The sequence below is a fragment of the Rhinolophus ferrumequinum genome, chromosome 9 (assembly GCF_004115265.2).
Source record: "Rhinolophus ferrumequinum isolate MPI-CBG mRhiFer1 chromosome 9, mRhiFer1_v1.p, whole genome shotgun sequence".
In the NCBI taxonomy this organism is placed as follows: Eukaryota; Metazoa; Chordata; class Mammalia; order Chiroptera; family Rhinolophidae; genus Rhinolophus; species Rhinolophus ferrumequinum.
Genome location: NC_046292.1, coordinates 58,033,527 through 58,041,971, shown reverse-complemented (window position 1 = coordinate 58,041,971; position 8,445 = coordinate 58,033,527).

The window sequence follows — 8,445 nt, the reverse complement described above, 5'->3', positions numbered from 1 at the left end:
TATATAGCCACTGTCTTCTTTTTGAATAATTTTCCTTTCTGAGTGTAGAAATAATATATAACCATTGTAGAGAATTTGGAAAATAGACAAATACACAAGGAAGAGTGCACAAGTCAGTCACAATTGTACTACCTAGATTTTATATTGTTAATATTTATATTATTATCTTTTATATTTTTTACTAACAAATGAATCCTGCTGAATTAAAGTTATGTGCCCTTCCTTTTCACTAAATAGTATACATTTTCTCGTGTTAATGTCTTTTCGATACAGTACTTTAATGATATTCCATCATGGTGATCCTCTTTGTATCCAAATCTCTGTTCAAGTATTTAACAACACATTTTATCAAGTTTTATATTAGCATTATTCTGCATTTGTAAATTAATTGATAAAAATTGAGCATGATGTCTCTATGCTCTGTAACAGTTTCTATAAAATAGGAATTATCTTTTTTCAAAATTTGAAAAACACCTTTTCTAACTCTCTGCACATAGAATCATTTGAGAGGTAGAGAGTTCATGGTTATTGAACTAGTCAGGTTTTCTACTCAGATTGAATCAATTAGGTATTTTTTCCAAGAAAATTATGTTTTATCTATGGTGGAAATTCCTTCTCAAGTAGGGCAGATTATGCTGAATATTCTAGTTTTCTATATTCTTCAAGACTATTTAAATGGGCAAATCAGGCACTTCTAACCTAGCTGCCATCATATTCAGAAACCTCTCCACCAGCTTGTGAAAACTCACTGTCTGCCTGAAAGTGTACCAACAACGATGATAAATAAATGTATTAAATATTTACTATGTTCCAGTATGCTAAGTGCTTTAGGTATATTATCTAATGTAATCATTATAACAACCTTACAACAAGTAGGTATTATTATTCCCATTTAAGAGATGACAAAATGGACTATTGGAGAAGTTAAGTAATTTATCTAACCTGTAGGAGATAGAGCTAGTCTAGCAACCAAGTCTATATGACTTCAACCTATTTCCGTATCCGTTATGCAATACTGTTTCGCATTATGAGCCATTTGTTCTATTGTTCTTTAATGTTGTATTACTTAATTTGATATATTTACATGTACTATTTCTCTTACCTGCTGCAGATGATGAAAAGAATCAGAACTGAAAAAAAGAAGGAAAAAGAATCTGATGCTATTAGATACTTTATCACATCTTGCAAGAAGGATAGGCTAGAAAATCCCAGACTTTTCCAAAATCTACAAATGTTATACATTCTACAACGTTTTATAGCCTAAATGAAATTCTAAGTGCAGAGCTTATTCTGTAGTACATTAAATAATATAGCAATGATATTTTTACTCACCTTTATATCTTAGAGCCAAGATATTTACAGCAGCATGAATTTCTCAGTGTAGAGGACATTTAAGACATTAATTATCTACAATTTTTAAAACAAAAGTGAAAATACCTATTATGCTGAACTAGTGCCTCAGCGGTCAAATAATCAGGAGTGGAATTACACTAATTAAGAATCAGTGACTAAAATACTTAAGGGAGAATAAGTGCTCACTTAGATCAGTTCTTAGCACAAATGAAGGAAAACATCACTGCATTTAGCTTTGCTTATAAAATCCAATTTGAAGAGTAATATGTAATTCATTGAGAAGATGCTTTAACATGAACCAGAGGGAGACAAAAAAGCCATTTGTTCATTTAGATCAATTAAAGCCTATCAGTTCCTTAATATGATTTGTCTATATCCTTTGCACTGAGATATGCTATAATAATGAAGGAAGCCTAATAAAATTCTTTCAAGTGAACCACAAATTGTATAGAAAGAAAGGATTTTTTTTTTAAAGGAAAAGTAAGAAAATTGGAACATTTCAATCACCCAGTAAGGAAAGTAAAATACAAATAAAACAAAAACACAGTGGAGTTTTTGATGGGATCTAACAATAGTTTAACATCCAACATTCACCATCTAATTGTCCACGCTATTCCTGGAACCAATTACTAAGCACCAGAGATTATGAAATCCTTACTAATGCAACATGAAGAATTTGGACATTTAAAATAAAATCAATGTCTAAAACAGGGCCTTTCAGTAGGTCTAGTAAGGGGACATTCTCTAGAAGCCACTGATTGCTTTCAACTTCCCCTTTGATTTTACATCTATTCTCTGTGAGCCTCTGTTATACCATGACCAGTTATAAAGCCTCGAGAAAACATTTTTAATTGAGGGTGTTAATCTCTGATTTAGCTGCTTCTCTCGTGGGAGACTCTACCTTACACAGTGGCAGGAAATCATTCATATAGACCCTGGACCTGAAATGACAAGTATAGTCTATAAGGAAGCAGCTCTATATTATTATAATTATGGGGAAAATATTATCATTCCAACTTGAAAAACTCTTGTTTCTAACAAATGTCATGTAACTTATAGCTAATGATTCTCCCCAGTAACATCAGGTGATAATCAGGCTAATATACAATAAATAAAAGAAAAATATCCTGTAAGTACAAAGTTTTGTACCTCAAAAGTGTTGGTAAATTAGTTAAATGTGAAAAACATCAGAGAGAAGAAAAGTTAGTTCAAGTGATAGCTGTCGAAACAGTACTTATGAATCAATAATATTGAATCAATTTCTGGCCAGAATTCTACCTCAGTGGAAACAAGGTCTTTTGGTGATGTGACTCATCCACATCGTATTAATTACTAAATACGAGGAAGCTCAACTTGTTTTATTTATTCAGACAAAGAACAAATAAAGGCACAATTAACTGCTTGCTTGAAACTTATTTATAAGTTTTGAAGTCAGAATGAGGTTTTAAAGTTTTTTAATGTATCTATTTAATTTTATGCTTGGCATGAAGCCATCTATAACTTTCACAGGATAGTTATCATAATCACCTTTGCAGTACTTCAGTGGCCAGTCATTTCTTTGCCTCTCAGGTCTACAGGAACCTTGGTTGGTTTTGTAGAATTAGTCATTTGCTCTGAATACTCCCCGAGACCACATGATATAATCCCTAAGATTCCGAGGAGAAGTTATGTGGGTATCAAACACACTTTCGCTGTCAAGGGGCTATCCTTAGTGGGATCACAGATAAGTTCAAAAATCAGACTGGACAAGTCAGAACAGATACAACAAAAATATAACAAATACATGACTTACTATTCAGGTTCAGATAGACTTGAAGTAGCAACCAAGACAGACAATGCTGCTTACTGGTCAGCCAAGGTAGACTTTAAAAATTGCCTAATGAATTCACTTCTGCCATATTGGGCAACAAGGTGGTGGAAAGTTGGGACATCGCCATCTAGTCAGTGAAATAAGCTTTAGATCACCTGGAGGAATTTTTCTGGAAACTAGCTAATTTATTTTAAAAGATGAAACCAAGGTAATTAACAATGTTTATCAAGAAAGTCAAAAAAAGAGAACCAAAGATATACTCCACAGGATTTTAGAATGATCACTCTTGAAAATGCCATGTGTCTCAATTTCTCAGTCAGTATACCTTCCCACTTCAGAATTTCTTTGGACCTCATTTAAATAGGAATCAAAAAACATGTCCTGACTACAGTGAATATTTGATGCTCTGGAAAGGAACATGATCAATTTTACTTTTTAAATTCCACAGTTACTAATAAGACGACTTTGGTTTTAATATTGAGGGAAGTTTCACAGACATTCCCTATTCATCATCTCATGAGTTAGTATGTTGAAACTGACCATACTTATCTACAGAAAAAACTTGAGTAGGAAACATATTCAGGGAATTTGAAATTATCTCTATAAACTCACCTCTTCGGCATGTAAATAAGAGTTTTAGTTCAGAAATGGGCCTTCTGGGGCAATATAACTTCCCTATTCATTTCTCAGAACTCGAGTGTTTTAGAGACTTAAAAATGGTTAATGGTAAGATTCCATGCTCCATGAAACGTCAAATGCTAATGACAAAGAGTAAATGACACAGAGCATTTGATAACAAGCTGCTACTTTTTTAAAAAATTTGTTTCACACTATTTAAAAAGGTTTAAAGAATACAGCAATCAACGCTTAATTGTTTTCTGAAACATAAACTAACCAATAATGATTCCAGAAGCAAATTACCCACAGACTAAGTAAAAACAATTAAAGCTTGAAATCATTTTAACCAGAAGAAGCTTTAAGGGATTTCTAAAGCCAGCATTCACTCTCCAAGAAATGGTCGGCCCCTTCATTTCTTAAATCTTTTTTTTTTTAAGTCAAACTAGCAAGAACTCATTATGTCAGTGATTACAATGTGCTGTGTTTTTTTTTAAATCTGGACAATTATTACCAATTATAATTTTTTTAACCTAAAGAACCTTCAGTATATGGTTTCTAACCTAAAATCCATCACTCATTTAAGTCTGTTTGTTGGACTGACCTCTGCATAGCTGTGCCCTTACTCAGGCTGACAAGAGCAGTTAACAGAACCTCTAACCCTGTTCTCCAGGCTTTAATCCCCTCCAACAACTTTCCTCAGTTGAGTGACTCAGAACATTGCTCCGGTAAAGTATTAACAGGATTGATTTCAAAGAGCTCTCAGGATTTAAACTCAAAACTGGGTTCAAATCCTGTCTTTGCCACTAACCAAATCTGTGCCTTAGAGCAAGTTATTTAATTTCTCCGGACCTGCTTCTTCATCTTCAAAATGGAGATAATCATTACCTACATCAGGGGTTGCTGAGGATCAGGGGAGGTGATGCTGCAACTCGACACACAGTAGGCACGACAAGTTATTTGTTAAAGTTCCTTTAACAAATAATTATTTTTTTACTGTTTAATGTATATCAGGCTCTATCTAAGTGCTGAGGGCACAATGATGAGAAAGATACAAACAATCCCACCCCCAAGAAGCTGATATTTATGTGGGGATACAGTATAAGAACAAACTAATAAAATAATTACAAATAATGATATTAGGTGGAAACAAAATAGAGCTAACAGCAAGCTCACAATAAGGAGTGGGAGAAAGTCACAAAAGGTGTCTCCAAAGAAGTGGCATTTAAACTAACAACTGAAGGGTGATAACGATCTGACTATGCAAATAGTAGGAGGTGTTCAAGGCAGAAAAGACAGCAAGTGAAAACGCTCTATGAATCCAAAAGAGCTATGGGCTGGTATTTCTTCTACTTACTCACATTATTGTTTGGAAACTACTGCCATAGAATTGGTTGAACAAAGGGGAAAGTGTGACCGTGGCTAAACCTCCATCTTACAAACAGAAACAGTTTATGACTATTTTATCCTAGAATATTGTGGCAGTGCATATCGAATGTATTTTTACTGCATCAAAGCAAATAATTTGCAGATTCTAAAAATAAGAGACCTTAGACATTATACCTTGTACAAAATACACTGAGGAAAAGAAATATACCAAAGATATGTTAAAAACATAAAGGCCTGAACAATCACATGTTATTCCCATCATTTATTTAAACAAAACTAAAAAGGCTAATATTTAAAACCCCAAATCTTAATGTTTTTCATGATAAAATATTCATCACCTTTTTCATGAAAAGTTTTCATTTTAAGGAGTCATATTTTAGATACATGAAATATTATAAAATTATTATAGCTTTATAAGAAATTTACTCTTGATTAATACATGAAAATTTGTACATCTACATGTAGAAATATAGTAATACACTTTTAAATAATATCAAATATAATTTACAACTTCACATATTAATAGATTTCTAAAATTCAATCTCAAAAAAACATGTTAAAGTATGTGCTATGAGTTTTCATAAAAGAGAAAACATTTTTTTCCCCCAGAAAAGTAGAATATTTTACCTGTAAATAGTCAATGCCATTGCATGGCACAAACAGTTCAAAATATAGAATTTTTACTTAAGACTAACTTTCAGAAATTTTTTTTTTATTTCCCCCTTTTTATTACTGCCTGAAAAATATCTATGGCTGTACCTAAGTTTTATAGAGACTTAATGTCTCCAATTTAAATAAAGATGTCATATCCAATTTTCACCGTTAGCACATAATAACCATGAGTCATTTCTTAGAAACAGATTTTCAGGTAATAGGTAGGGACAGGCTGTGCCATTTGTACACATTACAATCTTAGAAACATTTTATAACCAGGATATGTGTAAGGACTTGTAACTATTCTGATCTCCCTTTCAATCTGTGTCAAGAGAATAATAAATCTGCATTTTACACAAAGCACTAAGACTTGGGACTACGAGTTCAACAGCATCTCCTATCTCTTTATTCACTTAGAGCTTCTAACCTATTATTTCCACCAGAATAATAGCAATACTATTGGTATCCATTTTTAGATGTATCAGTATCCAATTTTAGATGTATCAGAGAGTAAAGGGGTCATTATATGATCAATCTTTTACATCTTTGGTGGATAACTGTGCTCTATGTAAAAGAACCATTATTTTGAAAACTTCATTTGCAGATGAAATTCATTTTGCTACTATGCAAGGTAGGCAAAGATAAGTGACAGACGCCAGGAAGGTTCTCTCTAGACTTGATGAAGGTCTAGCAATAACATGGACCTAAATAAAGTGTGCTTTACATGGAAAATGTCTATTTGTTAAAGTTATGGGGGAAATATTACAAATTAAACATCATTTGTAAAAATAGCTGAGGGGACAGAGATAGGAGTGCAGTTTCCAGGCTCTCGGCCTCACGCGGAAAGGTGCTGGCTCAGGTAGTAAATGGCCATCAACTGTGATTGGATGGCCATCAGCTGTGGCTAGTTGGCCGTCAGCTGTAACCAGTGACCCAGTGGCCACTAATATAACTGCCGTGGCTACGCTAGCAGCAAATGGGGGCTAGCAAGAAGGTGGTGGCTGAGCTAACAAGAGCGGATTGCAGCTAGCAAGTGAAGTTGGTTGGCAGAGAAGCAGATGGGGGGTTGCGGATCGTGTGGCTCCTGCTTCCTGTGTCTCCAACCCAGCCGCCAGCGAGAATATAGTGGTATGACTCCCCTAGCTATGGCTCCGTGGGTGTTCATTTTTGGCCTCACCATATCCTGCATTCTTATGAGGGGAGCGGGACCAGAGACCTGCCTGACACCTGGCATGACAATGTCTCTATTTAGTTCATTCCCTGTCACATTATAATATTGGATATAGCAGCCCCAGAGGGTAACTGATTACTGTTTTTATAATTAAATTCTTAAAGAGTTTCACATCATACAATTATATAATTATATTTTGAAACATTACAGCAACCCAAAATGTGCCGATTTGTAATCATCAGAACGTGCACATTTCATGAGGACGAAGCTATGTGCAAGGCCTGAGCCTGACGTTGTCATCATCGACATGCTCTGCCACACAGGAAACATACAGAGTGCTCTTAGTGGCCACTGAAAGGTGCCGTTTTGCACAGAAGGAAATCAAGAATAAAAGAATCATCCTCCACTGGAAAAAGAAAAACTATAGAACAAGAGAAAATGACAGAGGCCTTCTGAAAATGTTTAGTGGTGCAAATGAAATGGCATGTTAAAAAGAAAATGATGTGCCTCATTGTAACAGCGGGAGGGTAGCCCAGTCTTGTAGTGTCACGCGGGACGTCCGGCAGGGTCTCTGGTCCCACTCCCCACATAAGAACGCAGGACATGGTGAGGCCAAAAAGGAACACCCACGGAGCCATAGGTAGGGGAGTCACACCACTATCCTCTCGCTGGCGGCTGGGTTGGAGACACAGAAACCAGGAGCAACACAATTCTCAACCCTCACTGTGCCGCTTGCAGACTCAGCCACCATCTTCTTGCTAGCTCCCCCCTTTTCCTCTTTGCTACTAGCCTAGCCACGGCAGTTATATTCATGGCTAATGGCTCACTGGTTACAGCTGACGGCCAACTAGCCACAGCTGCTGGCCATTTGATCACAGTCGATGGCCATTTACTACCTGAGCCAGCACCTTTCTATGTGAGGCCGAGAGCCTGGAAACTGCTTTTTGGGGCTCTGTCCCCACATGTAGACTGTGACAACCAAAAAGAGACTGTGCTCCTTTTGTGCACTGACAGTTACCAAAAGGCAAGAGGTTCACAAACAGACACAGATTCAGGAAAGGGAACAAATGACATAAAGAAACTGACCTTGTTATCAGTTTAGCAATAGAGTTAAGAGACAAAGACATTTGAAGGGAAAACCTACGAGCATTAAAGCCCCTGTGCCCCGCTGAAGCCCTTAATCATGATTACTGCCCATTTGATGCTAACAGACAAGCAGAGTTACAGCTGTACATGGACATCGGTACCTTACACACCAAAATTCTAGAAAGATCAGGGTGAGCACACTCTGTGAATTTGAGATACCATACATCACAGGGAATTGGTCCCAAGTGTCAATCTTCAGGCATGCCCAAGAAGGAAGGAGAAACTCACATGCATCAATAATAAACAATGACTCATCATTTCAAATCTAACATCTACTGAATGTCAACTGTAATTGAAAAATCAAAAA